The sequence below is a fragment of the Macaca nemestrina genome, chromosome 4, assembly GCF_043159975.1.
Source record: "Macaca nemestrina isolate mMacNem1 chromosome 4, mMacNem.hap1, whole genome shotgun sequence".
NCBI lineage: Eukaryota > Metazoa > Chordata > Mammalia > Primates > Cercopithecidae > Macaca > Macaca nemestrina.
Window position 1 is genome coordinate 68,902,354 of NC_092128.1, and position 14,665 is coordinate 68,917,018.

Sequence of the window (14,665 nt, forward strand, 5' to 3'; positions counted from 1 at the left end):
CCAGCGGGCTGATAGGAGTTCTTACTCTTCAAATTCTGCCTCCCACTGCTTTCTTGAGTGTCATCTTTAATTCAACTGAACAGAGGTGGGGAAGGAAGTGGGGAGTAACAGGACATGCAGGAGAGGAATGGGAAAAAAATATAAAACATTTAATATGGTTTAAGCCTAGAAGTAATTTCAGCTCACATTCCATTGACTAGATCTCAGTCAGATGGACACATCTAACTGCAAGGGAGGCTGGGAAATACAGCATGTCTGTGGAAGAAGAGGAGAAAACGTAATACTACTATAATATTTCATTCTTAATGTTTCATATGCTTTGCAGCCCTATCAAGTCCTTGCAGGAAGTAGTCCGTAACAGCTTAATGCTGATTATTTTATTAACACCCTTTCCTTCAGTGAAATACCCTACTTGCCTATCACAACTAAAAGTCTCTCTTTTTCACAGCTGTCTCATGCCTAAAATTTCACCATTGAATTTTCATTATAGATATTCACTATAGACATTTTTGGCTTTTTTCCCCCATTACAATGCAAATTATATCAGGGATAAATGTTATCAGTCATTAATATATTGGAAAGAATGAGCTCATCAGACACTTTCCTACTGACTGTTGTTCACAGAAAGAGTTTTTCACCGGTGGGAGTGGGCAGAAACCTGACCACACAGGTCACAAAGAAAAGTGGGTAAATGCAAAAGCTCCATCATGTCCATTTCTTATTGCTCTGTCTAGAGCAAGCCTAGATTCATTCATAAACGCTCTGTCATATGCACAGGGTGCCTCATATTTTATGAAGGAGAGCAAAACTGTAGTTCTGATTCTGGCAAATATAAATACTTGTTTCTTCTTCTGAGTGAATGAAAAACAAAATGTTTGAGATTGTGCTTGCCCTTTTTCTTATCTTTTCTGCTTCTTATCCCAAGCCTTAGCACTTGCTTTTGTTTCTCCTTCTCTTGGCCCATATCATGTGATAAAAAAGGGTGGGGAAATGATGTTTGCTGGTCCTGACAAAATGCAAATGTGTAATTTCAGAATCCCAGGGTTTTCTAAGGGAATGTTGTGCTGTCTAAGAGCATGATCCAAGCCTCTATTTTATAGCAGGTCAGTTATTCAGCATCTGACCCTCACCCCTCTTTCTTCTGACATTTCTTGTCTTTTGGTTTCAAAACATTACTTTAGAAAATTGTAAAATAATCGCCATTCTAACTGGTGTGAGATGGTATCTCATTGTGGTTTTGATTTGCATTTCTCTGATGGCCAGTGATGATGAGCATTTTTTCATGTGTCTGTTGGCTGTATGAATGTCTTCTTTTGAGAAATGTCTGTTCATATCCTTTGCCCACTTTTTGATGGGGTTGTTTGTTTTTTTCTTGTAAATTTGTTTGAGTTCTTTGTAGGTTCTGGATATTAGCCCTTTGTCAGATGAGTAGATTGCAAAAATTTTCTCCCATTCTGTAGGTTGCCTGTTCACTCTGATGGTAGTTTCTATGTGGCACATATACACCATGGAATACTATGCAGCCATCAAAAAGGATGAGTTTGCGTCCTTTGTAGGGACATGGATGCAGCTGGAAACCATCATTCTTAGCAAACTATCACAAGAACAGAAAACCAAACACCGCATGTTCTCACTCATAGGTGGGAACTGAACAATGAGATCACTTGGACTCAGGAAGGGGAACATCACACACAGGGGCCTATCATGGGGAGGGGGGAGGGGGGAGGGATTGCATTGGGAGTTATACCTGATGTAAATGATGAGTTGATGGGTGCAGCACAGCAACATGGCACAAGTATACATATGTAACAAACCTGCACGTTATGCACATGTACCCTACAACTTAAAGTACAATAATAATAAATAAATTTAAAAAAAAAAGAAAAAAAAAAGAAAATTGTAAAATAATAAATACCTAGCGCTGTCCTGTTGCAGAGCAGTTTCTTAAACACTGCACTCATTACTGAATTTTCCATACCGCACCTGCCAGTTCAATGAGAGATAGCCTATTTCATTGTATAATTCCTCATCTTCAGATTTGCTTCAAAAGTCTACAAAACAGACAAGCACAGGCTTTATAAAAGTCCTTACCTTTAGGTGCTTGGTGATGTTCAATTGACCTATGAAATTACATATTTATAATTGATAAACTGCTTATGGTTATAGTGCTTTCTTTTGCTTTATGTTCCTAACAAATGAGCATATATCGTCACCTGAATTCCCTGTCAACAGAAACTTTATTGTTCTTGAAATAAGGAAAGAAAAAATAAATCACTGAAATGATCACTTAGAATGTCACAGCTACACTGTACCCTTTGCAGTATGTGACCTATCCTGGGGGAGGGCATACTCTAGTCAGAATGTTGCCCTGAATCATCATTTCAGAACTGTTATGCCTGGGAACCAATGCTACAAGAGTGGAGTAAAAATGAAGACCAAGAGAGGAGGGAGAAACAGTAAGAATTAGGTTTCATCTCTGATTTCTAGGAAAGTGGTGCGTTGTTTTGATGAAACGTAGACATTCCCACAGTTTGATCAATAAAACAAAAATTAATAGGAGTATGAAATACAATAAAAATCAAGGCAAAAATGTATAAATCATCTAAGACACTCATTATTATTTAGAGCTTTTGGATGCTTGGAAAACTACTTGACATTTGTTAACTTCCATTAAGAAATAAAAGCAGGCCGGGCGCGGTGGCTCAAGCCTGTAATCCCAGCACTTTGGGAGGCCGAGGCGGGCGGATCACAAGGTCAGGAGATCGAGACCACAGTGAAACCCCGTCTCTACTAAAAATACAAAAAATTAGCCGGGCGCGGTGGCGGGCGCCTGTAGTCCCAGCTACTCAGGAGGCTGAGGCAGGAGAATGGCGGGAACCCAGGAGGCGGAGCTTGCAGTGAGCCGAGATCGCGCCACTGCACTCCAGCCTGGGCAACAGCGTGAGACTCCGTCTCAAAAAAAAAAAAAAAAAAAAAAAAAAAAAAAAAAAGAAATAAAAGCAATGAACTTTCATATTAAAATTTTCCCCCAAAGAAAGTGTATACATTTTAAGTGTCTGGGTACATTTTAGTTAATGCGAAAATGTTTCTATCATTTTTTTATGCATATATTTTACTTTTTTATTTAGAATTCTGTGAACACACACACACAGATTATGGTTTTTATTTCATTTTATTTTGTTTTTCATATAGGCTCGTTTTCAACCAGGCATAAAGGTAGGAGAAAAATAGAGATTCTTTTTAAAAAAAAAAATAGTTTGAACTAAAGCAAGTTTTAGATTAGTGGAGAGACTATTTTGATGTTGTTTCTGGCTTTTTAGTCCAGTACTTTCACAAACATGTAATTTTGCTTTCTCTTCATTCTGGTTCATTTGGGTATTATTTTCAAAAGAATGACTTTGGACAAAATAAAAACCTGCTGAAGCTCACGTAAGTTAGCATACTATGCTAATAGCTGATATTCAAGTTAAAAGATACATATTCAGGTCAAGTCCTTACTGATTTTAAGACTGAATGACCTAGCCAGGTTGACATTTGTCCTCACAAAAGTGTCCCTTCAGTATCTCTAGGGACCAACGAGACTACAGGTGCTACAGGAAGCTATAAATAATAATGAGTGTCTCAGATGATTTATACACAATATGACTAAAATAAATTAAGAGGTGATAGTTGAAAATTCTAATTTTTTTTGACCTCCACATTTATATCTTAGAAAGTATGCCTCCTAACAGGCAGTGCTATTAAGTAAAGAACAAAACCTTTAGACTGATACTGTCTAATTTCAGATTCCAGCTCCATCTTTTACCAGCTATGGATACTTGGGAAACTACTAGACCTTTGTTAACTTCCATTTCCTCATCTAAATGACAGTAATAAGTGTAGTTTCTACCTTAGGAGGTTGTAGTTAGCATTTTGTAAAAGTGTTTGGTACACATAGAGGTGTAGTCATATTGGCTAGTGGATTGATTAAGCAGCATACCAATTTAAAAGCATATTTTAAAGCATTTCTTTCAATTAAAAGCAATATAAGCCAAGATAATAAAAATGGGAAGGAAAAACCTGTAGTTTGGATTTTTCAAAAAGGAAAAAGCCATGCCCCTCACTGCCACCTTAGATAGATTCACTCACTCATTTGTTTCCTGTCTTTTGGCTTAGTCTATGGACTTTAGCGTAAGGTAAGAACAGAACTCCTGCTTTCCTGAACTGCCCTGAGTAACCAGGCCCTAAACACACATGCTTCTTCATACTGCACACTGCTATGAATATGTAAAACAGCATCCTGATATATCCTGGAGATTTAGCCTTTATTATTTTGCAGAAAATCTCTAATTGGGCAACTTACTATCCAAATTATTAATATCTGCAAGGATCATAAAATCTTATTATTAAAAATTATTTTCTTGATTTCTGTCTTTCCACCTGTGCTTGTCACCCGAGAAGCAGATGCCAGATTGGTAATTAGATGTATAAACGATTTCTTAGAGAAAACATCTGTGAGGAAAAATCACCAGGAGGGAGTTAGAAGGGATCAGGAGAATTGTCAAAGATGTAGGTATAATTCCCGTGAAAGATAGATAAAAGCAAGGAAAGTTGTGTAGGAGAAGTTGTGCAACTCTGAGACTGTTTCAGCAAAGCTAATGGGGAGCACTTGAGCCAAAGCCATTCATTACTGGAATCTTATATTTCCTAAAATAAGGCCTCGCCTAGATTCCCTGTTGTATTTAATCATTGGCTATGAGCACCTGGTGGGAGGCATGACCTCTCATCAGACATATCCCTGGATTTCCTAGCACATCAGCTGGGCCCATCTTTCAATTATGCTCCCTTCAATGGGAGACAGAGAATACTTAATGGCGACAAAACCACCTGATGCTTGAGTCTCTTCTACACTATCTCCTTTCTGCAATGCTAGAATTCCATTACCCCCTCTACTGAGGTGTCAGTTTAGCATTTACCCTTTGTTCCCTCCCTCTGCCTTTTAATCTATCTCATATGATACCCAGATCATCCCTTACGCTGTTGAATGTATCACAATAAATTTCAGAGAAAACAGCAATGTTTAAATTTTTTTTTGTTTAGAATTAGCTATTAGTCAAGAGATACAGAACATAAATAATAATTCCCAGAGTAAGCAGAGTCTCCAGTTATTATTAATCTTTGCCAAGACTGATAAATGATTGACTAATTACATGAAATATTATAGACTCAGAAAAGCAGAGCAGAATGTTAAAACAGGGTGTAAGCAACGGTCCCATTAATATTGTGTTTTATTCACTGATGCTGCTTGTGATCTGATTGTAAAAACAAATCAGTATTTATATATTCCAAAGTTTCTCCAAACCTATAAAAATACCATTTAGTTTTATATTTTTACTCATTAGTGTTTACAGTGTAAATAATAATTTAAAATGATAATCAATGATGATAATAAAGTCATTTTCAAAACAAATTTACAGCAAAGGGTATCACACATTATAAATCAGTGACAATAATCAATTTACCATGCTTCCAAATATACATAGACTAAACTTTTCTCATGAACATTTCAAAACATTCAAATTTGGTATAATTTTGTAACAAGTTATAATAATTTATGAAAAGGACAGTTGGTAGTCAGCCACTGTCTAGAGAAACAAAGAGAGAAACTCAGAGCTAAGTTTAGAGTGCTTTGCAGTTAGTTTTATTAATTCCATTTGCCTAAATAAGGTAAAGATTTGCCTTTTTTTTTCTAGAGTGTTTTAGTCAGTTCACGCTGCTATAACAAAATACTATACACCAGGTAGCTTAAACAACAGAAATTTATTTCTTACCGTTCTAGAGGCCGAGAAGTCCAAGATCAAAGTTCCAGAAAAGTAGGTTTTATTCTGAGATCTCTTCTCTTGGCTTGTAGGCAGGCACTGCTATCTCACTGCTCAAATGACCTCTTTGTACACACCCACAGAAAGATAGAGAGAGAACAAACTCTCTGGTGTCTCTCTTTTACAGATGCTACATGAGGGCCCCACCCTCATGACATCATTTAACCCTAATCATCTCCCAAAGGCCCCTCTCCAAATATTATCACATGTGTGATTAGGGCTTCAATATGTGAATGTGGGGGTGGGGGCACACAAACATTCAGTCCATAGCATAGAGGAACTGCCATAGCCTCAGATGTCAATCTGTAACACAGCACAAATTCACAACATGATCAGATGACAGTATTTCCCAGGTCAATGGGAGGTACACTCTTTTCCCTCTGCAGTTGCTCTTTGCAAATTCTCCCATGGTTCCCCAAGGTTCTTTATAAAGATCAGTTTCATTCCTCCTTTCTACTGAAAACTATCTGCTGAGAGATGGGGATTTCAAGGATATTCTTCAAAGCCAGTTGATGCAACAGTGACCTCCTGGTCTGTTGGTCTTGATTACTTCCAGGGCCACCATAACCAAATTGGAATCCTGGGTTACTGAGTAAACCATTATAGGTTGACACAAAGCCCCATGCATAGCACGGCTTCACTGCAGTCCCGGTGCCCTCTTACTGCCACCACGGTGATGATGTGCATCTCTGCGGACTCTCCCAGGACTCTGTGAGTAACTCTAGTGTCAAACTCAGGCAGTAACATCCTACAGCAAAAATTACCTAAACCCCAACTCTCACAGCTTTCATCCACACACGTTTAGGTGTACACAAGTATGTGTGCGCACGCACACACACATAGAGCTGTTTTCTCAAGATGTCATCTAGGATGACATCACTGGGTACTTGCAAGGTAGAGCCCAAACTACCTCTGGCCTAACACATGGCTGGTATAGAATGTTGAGCACAAATCCAGACTCTTCCTCCCTTATGGTGAAGCTTATCTCTGAGGTCTTATTTTCTTCTGTATGTCTTAGGCTGGCTCCTCCTGTTTAATCCTATAGATTTCAGTACACTTAAAATTTCAGAGAGAGGCTGGGCACAGTGAGACTGTAATCCTAGCACTTTGGGAGGACGAGGGGGCGGATCACCTGAGGTCAGGACTTCAAGACCAGCCTGGCCAACATGGCGAAACCCCATCTCTACTAAAAATACAAAAATTAGCCTGGTGTGGTGGCTCATGCTGTAATCCCAGCTGCTCAGGAGGCTGAGAAAGAATTGCAAGGAGAATTGCTTGCACCCAGGAGGTGAAGTTTGCAGTAAGCCAAGATTTGTGCCACTGCACTCCAGCCTGGGTTACAGAGTGAGACTTCGTTTCAAAAAAAAAAAAAAATCAGAATCTTTTGACAAAGTTTGTCTGATTCCATGTTCAGCCAGAAGTTTCTATTATATTCTTCATAATGAAATGAATACATTCCTTACACCAACTTGATGTAAGACATATCAACATAGAGATAGACAAATAGATGGATAGATGATGAGAGAGAGAGAGAGAGATGATAGATGTGGGTTCTTACTTTGAAAATTTAATGTGATAAAAAACACTGCGTTGTATGAACCAAAAAGTAACAATGATAAAGCCCTATTATAGTCCTTGATGCCCTAGAGAAGTAGCTCTGATACCCTGGACGCCTTTGCCCCTGACTCCCACATTACTGCTACATTACAAAGTTGAAATACAAAGAAATAGAAATCATGACACTTCTATTTTGAGATGTGTTTTCCACCAATTTGCTTTGAATTCTTCATTCATAGGGGAAAATCCTAAGCTCACTGAGTCTTAGAATCAATAGGTCTGACTTTTTGGAAAACTTTCTAAGTTAAAGATACCCACAGGCAAGTATCTGAGCTCCAAAGGAATGTACTCTTCTGGCTAAAATATTGTCTTGCAATGCTTCTGCCTAGTGTCTAAGGGAGTACTTCCCCTACTCAATACCCAGGCACTGAAATTCCTTCATGGCCCAAAGCCCAAAAAGATGCTGAGAAGTATGGGGTCAAGAGCAAGTGGAGATCTGGAGATGAGGCTGATGAAGCACTGCTCTGCAGGAGACCCGTGCATCTTTGCTTTTGCCCTATGGAGCCTGTCAGGAAGAAGGTTCTAGGTGAAAAACTGTCCTTCAGTACTTGTCACTTAAAATTAAATGTGGCAAGTTCCACCAGGCTCTTGTTAAAAAACCTAATGATGCATTTCCATTTTCAGTTTTATTTCTTCTTCCTGAACCATTGGCATTTCTTTAACATCAATCTGGAGGAGGTTGCTGTGAACTTTACCTGTTTGAACTCAGTCAGTTCTGAATTTGTTTTCTAGGTAGTCTAATTTTATCATTAAAAAAACCTCAGCTCTGAAATTAAAGTTAGGTTATATCAGGTTTCTTGGGAATCTGAAATGTATGCCATATTGGCCTCCTTAAGCTTTATTTCTTAATATGAAAATAAAATCTCACATTTTAAACTTTAAGAAGAGAGAGTGAATAGGCTTTGGGAATTCAACAGTATCTAGCCACAGCAGCAATACTTGTAGCAGCAAATTTGTAGATACAATGGCATGAAATTTCAACTGCTTATTACTCTCATTAATCTTTGCTCTTACTTTTGCTATCTTTGTGCCTCTGACTGTCTTGTTATCCTCACTGGAGTAATGCCAAGCTAGCACACATTTTCAAAGCTAACATGTTGGCCTCATTTCCTAAACTGTAGGCCCCTCCAGGATAGAGGCCACATCCTCTTGTTTACAGTTTTGTAGCGCCTAGCATAGTTCCCGGGACTTTGTAGGTGATCCATAAGTATTTAATTTTTAAAAATGAATTTTAAAAGACTTGCCAAACTTGTATTTAAACTGCTTGCTGGAGGCAACAATGCAGAATTCCTGGTCCAGGTGTCAGCATTTACCTGTGACTAATCTGATAACAGTGTGCTGGCCACGCCTCGGCCTTCTGCCTGGGTCGGGTACGGTTGGAGTAGGGGGACCCGTGAAATCTTTGACTCCTCATGACATGCTGCAACTGGGTAGTTGAGGGGTGTAGTCATAGATGTCCTCCTTTTGATCTCTAAATGGAGAAGTATACAGCTTGTTATACTGTAATTAGGGATCTGATGTGGTCTGCCCACATTAGGATGAAGGTATAGCACATGTAAATAGTGAGAATTCAGAGTCATTTTGAGTAATTTTAAGTATTTATGTTACTGTGAACACAACATTTCTGAGCTTTAGCTTCTTATCTGCAAAATGAGTACACTAATATTTTCTTCTCTCTGGATTTTTATGTATCTGATGAAAAATAATACAGAAAAGCTTTGCAGATCATAAAATCCTATTCAAACATAAGATATCAGTATTACTATCTTATCTATAGCAAGTCTATGAGTGGTAAGGCATCTGAAATTTTCCATCAGAGACTTCAGCAAAACAGGTAACTATGTATAAATTATGCAAGAATTTGGATAATTTTGTAGTAAATTTGGAAATAAATGCAAACTCCACCAGTTGCAGAACAGGAGCACATGTTAGCATTTGGGTTACATGTTGAAGTGCAAGTGAAGTAAGTACTCCCAGAAAATGAGGCAATGATGGAGACCAATATCTCAACTACCTGATTCCAGTTAAAATGCCAATAACATTTTTCAAAGAGAAACTTCTGCCATCAAAACCACAACTGCTTACCGCAGGATGATATGACTTAGAAGACCATAAAATAAGAGCTGATGTTTTGTCTTTACATGTAATGAGAAATGACAGAATCGCAATGGGGGCAGCCCTAAGAATCACACCCCTCTGAAACATTCAGGAGCCCCAAATAATCAGGGATGCCACTAAAAACGGGAAATGTCCTCATATAAAAGATGCAACAGCTCCTGTGGCATCCCCAGACTCACCGATGCTCAGACGAATCCTTCCCTCATCCAGGGTCAGGCTTGCAGCAACTGCAATCAAGCCTTCTCACAACTATCCCCTACTTCCCTCTACTTCTTGCCTTTAGCAAGTGTTCAACCTGTCCCCTAACCATATGAATTGTTTTCCATGAGGATTTCTTATACTTAGATCTCTATACATAAAGATCAAGAAATTATAATTTGTAACAACGCATACTTTGCATTCTCAAGCTGAGGTAGTTAATAGAAAACAGTATTGAAATATACATGCCATATGAAGTATCTCAATTGTATTGACAAAGGGTAATATCATAAACTGTTTAGTCATAAAGAGACTTAGCTTTTCAGGTCAAGTGCTGTGTAGTTTTTTGTTTTGTTTTGTTTTGTTTTTGGATATTTCTCTACTTGACAGTGGAATTACACTAACTCATGAAGACAGAAACCTAGAAATAAAGCACAAAGCTCCATAACTTTGTTGGAAGTTATCTTTCTGCACACTAAACAAATTACCCAAATGTGTCATTCTTTGATTACAAAATCATTTTCCCTAAGTAAATTTTCTCTGAGTGTTAAGATGTACATCCAACAGGAGTGTCAATAAAGCGCCTAAGAATCTAGGGTTCTAGGGTATTTATGTGTGATTAGATTTCTCTTCTTCTGTGGCCTTCCTGAGCTAAAATATAGTTCAGGAGAGCTGTCCTTGTTTCTGACCCAAAATTTTATTGCATTGTCAAAGATTAGCTCAGCTTTTCCGTTAGCCAACAATCTGCAGTTCTTCAAGACTGCAACTCTCCCTAGGATTTTTTTCACAGCATCTGAATGCAGGTTTACATTCACTCTGGCTCTTCCTTTTTCGTTATTCAGACCTTCTCAAACTATTTATTGTTTTTTATTTTGTTTTGTTTTGTTTTGTTTTTTGCCAAATGAATGAATGAACAGGTAATAAAGAGAATTATAATGAGACATGAAATCACATTCTTAAATGTCTTTGTCATCTAAAACAAAGACAACAGTTTTGCTCACCATTGTATCTCTGGAAAATATTAAAGACTTTGGCACATAGGGAGCCCTCATTATTTATCAAATAAAAAAATGAATGGTGTAAGAAAATGGCACATGCTTAGGAAAAGGAAACACTCCACCTCTTGTGATCATTTACTGCCCTTACCATGGAGCCATGAGTCACAGTTTGGGTGAACTCTCTTCAGTTAAGACCTCCAAGTACATCTGGGAAAAATTACAATCTAACATTACCTTATTTTATTTATTCCAAAATAAAGTGACAGAAATAGGTTACAGGTACTTAAAGACACAAGAAGCAACACATTATAAACAGCATGTGACTATTAAGGATCTTGATATACCACCTTTCCTTAAATGCAATCCTTACCATTCATAGGCTCTGGAAAATCATAGCAATGAGAAGATTTTTTACTTCGATCATACTCACTGATTAGCTCTGCTCTGCTGCATCCCCTCCTTCCAGAATGCAGGTTTGACATGCCTTCACCTGCTTGTTCTGCTTAGTGGACTCTCTCAAGTGAGCCATGGGCACAATCTTAACATTGGAAGAACCATGGAAGAGTCCACATTCTTATTACTTCTTCAGTGCTACACTATTTTCTTTTGGAGTGGGAGGGACTTTCATTCAAGCTCACTAATCTGAGGATCCTGACACAGAATTCAGTCCAAACACTTGCTAGAGGCACTGTATGTTTTTTCTGATTGATATCAGGTTTCATTGAATTGTAAAAACAGAGAGAACTTCCCAGTGTGGGAGACAGGCATCCTTGTACCATAATGGAAGATGCTCATGAGTAAACTCCTTAGAGGAAAAAAAAACACACACACACATTTAGAGAAGGGTGAGAAGTATCTTTCAGTTGGAAGTTGGGGTATTCTGTGAAAGAAGAATTGATGTCTGAACAGCTAGGTTTGGGTGAGAATGGGTGAGAACAATCTGTGTTTTTTTTGTTTTTTTTTTTTTTTAAATGTAGTAAAGTCATCCCATATAAGTGTCTTTGTTGTTTCTTCTTTTTGAAATGATATTTATCTACATTATTTCATGACTGATTTTTTTTACAGTTTCAAATACTACTCAAATGTTCTCTGCTCAGAGATACTTCCTTGACTATCTATTTAAATTACTTCCTATGTCATTATAAAACATTAGCCTATCCTATAGGCTTCATAGGACTAACAGTATTTTTTTTCTTAATGGTTGCTGTCTTTCTATGCCATAACATATACACTCTTTCCATTCACCTCCTTTTTTTTTCACTGCTAGATCCACAGCCCCTAGAGTAGTTCTTGGCCAAGAGTAACTGTGTGACCACCTTACTGATACAAGTAAAGGGCTTGTAATGCCAAGGCATTTCTGATGGGCAAAATGGATCTACTGGAAATTTTTCAGCTATGGGAGAACACAGGTCCAGAATTGGGCCTCAGAGAAATTCTGTTTGTGGCAACATGCAGTCTGGAACTGAAAAGAGAGATCCTGGGTCAGAAAGACTAAAAAGAAGATATTTTAAATATGTGTGTATATCTATATATACATGTAATTTCTGTATGATCTTGCTAATATTGCTTTTTTTTTATTTGTACAATATATTAGCTGTTTAAACTATAAACCTGTTTTAAGCTGAAGAAAATGTATTATTTAAGACCTGTTAAGCATGATAGATTATACATATTTCTCAACTTAGCTATTAGTATTGTTCGTTGTTGCTTTTTGGTGGCTTAAGGTTATCAGCACATCTCTGTATAAATGAAGACAACTACTAACCAAAGCACCTAAGCATTTTAACCCAGACAATATAAAGAGCCTCATAATTCAGAATTTACTGCAATTATTACAGTTAATAAATAGTAAAGGCTATTTAAAAACTTTGTGTCTTGAGATGGTATGCCCTTGTATTCCAAAAACTTAATAAGGGATAATAATAATGATTAGGATAATGATAATCACATCAAGGTCATGAAAGTATGTTTAAAAAGCTTAAAATGAGATTCCTGCAGAGACGATAAAAAGGGTTCTCTCAGACCAAGTTGAGAATTGAATTTCCACATACTCCAATTAATTTCACACAGAGGAAAGGAAAAAAAAATAACAATTACATGGATCCATGCCATACTCTCAATCCTGTGCAGCAACCACAACAAATCAACAATATAATTATTCAGTACCTGATGTGTTAGATGCTGATGGTCACATACAATTTGCAAATACATGCCACTGGACAAATAGAAAACTAGATATATCAGTGAAAACTGCAACCTCTGGTAAATGTCAGAAAAAAAAAATAGTCACATAGTCACTCTGAGCAAGATCATCTTTTTTTTTAAATTCAAGAGTTGGATGCTGTTTTTATCTCTTATGACTTCTCTATATTACTTGCAGTAAAACTTAAGGAAAAAATGTAATAATGGGTCCCCACATCTTATTTTTATCTGACCTCGCCTTCAATTCTGCAGAGTATATTTAAAAGGCAGATCTGATGGTGACTCTCCAATACTAATAAACAGTTAGTAGCTTTCAACAATCAACTGAACAAGACCAACCTTCTAAACCTTACTTTTAACATTCTCTATTGCTTGTGGCTTACTTAATTCTCACTTTTAATAACATATCAATACCAACTGTTTATAGTAGAGACAATTGCTTGCCTCTACTCATGCAACCCAAAATGCCCACCTTGCCTATCCTACCTTCTTACTTCCTCTGTTTCCTAAATCTTACTTAATCTTCAAGGCTAAAGTTATACATCATCTCCTTAAGGATGCCTTCCTTAATGAATACTTTTGTTTTAATGTGAACCAACTTATCGATCTTTCCTTTGTGGTTAATGGGGGATGTGTTTTGTGCGTGTGTGTGTGTGTGTGTGTATGTGTGTTTTCTTCTGAATACTTCTAAGATTTTCTCTGTTTTCTGCTTTAGCTGTTTTCCTATAGTGTGCCTAGATCTTTTACTTTGAATTTATTCTGCTTGGATTTCATAAGACTTCTTGAATATGTGCCTCAATGCCTTTTAATTATTTTTGAAAATGATTGGTCAATACTACATAAAATCTTGCTTCTGCTGATTCTGCTCTTTTCTTCTCTTTTGGAATGTTTTATATATATACACACACACACATATATATATGTCTGTGTGTGTGTGTGTATATATATATATATCAATTTCTATTCTTTTTTTTTTTTTTTTTTTTTTGAGACGGAGTCTCGCTCTGTCGCCCAGGCTGCAGTGCTGTGGCCGGATCTCAGCTCACTGCAAGCTCCGCCTCCCGGGTTCCCGCCATTCTCCTGCCTCAGCCTCCCTAGTAGCTGGGACTACAGGCGCCCGCCACCTCGCCCGGCTAGTTTTTTGTATTTTTTAGTAGAGACGGGGTTTCACCGTGTTAGCCAGGATGGTCTCGATCTCCTGACCTCGTGATCCGCCCGTCTCGGCCTCCCAAAGTGCTGGGATTACAGGCTTGAGCCACTGCGCCCGGCCCTAATTTCTATTCTTATCAGTATTTTCCATAGTTTTATTCTTTAAGCTACAGCCTGAATGTTTTCTGCTGGTCTGTTTTCTAGTTCATTAATTCTAACACTCTTGTTTTGCCATGGTAAACACTTACATTAAGTTGTTGATATCTTAATATCCATTGTTTGATTTTTTCTGTTCTAGAATTGGAATTGGAATTTTAAAATAGATTCTATCTCTGTGGTAAAACTATTCAAATGTCACATATTTTCTTGAATATCTTATCATATTCACTTTAAAATCCCAGACAGATTAATACCAAAAACTGGGCTATTTATATGTTTGTTACTATTGTCTGCTTTTCTTTCAGATATATTTCTTAGACTTAGTAATTTTTTTCAATTTCTTAAAACTCTTAAAAAGTGTAGATG

At 37.4% G+C, this 14,665-nt stretch overlaps 1 long non-coding RNA gene across 1 annotated transcript; it reads right to left on the reverse strand.

The window, feature by feature from the left end:
* Positions 1-1,921: 1,921 nt before the first annotated feature.
* LOC105475457 (uncharacterized) lies at positions 1,922-11,165 on the reverse strand. The gene is made up of 4 exons (XR_983364.2): positions 10,938-11,165; positions 8,789-8,946; positions 5,811-5,923; positions 1,922-2,051 (listed from the first exon to the last, which is right to left on the reverse strand). It is a non-coding gene; the product is annotated as an uncharacterized lncRNA (long non-coding RNA).
* Between the last annotated feature and the right edge of the window lie 3,500 nt (positions 11,166-14,665).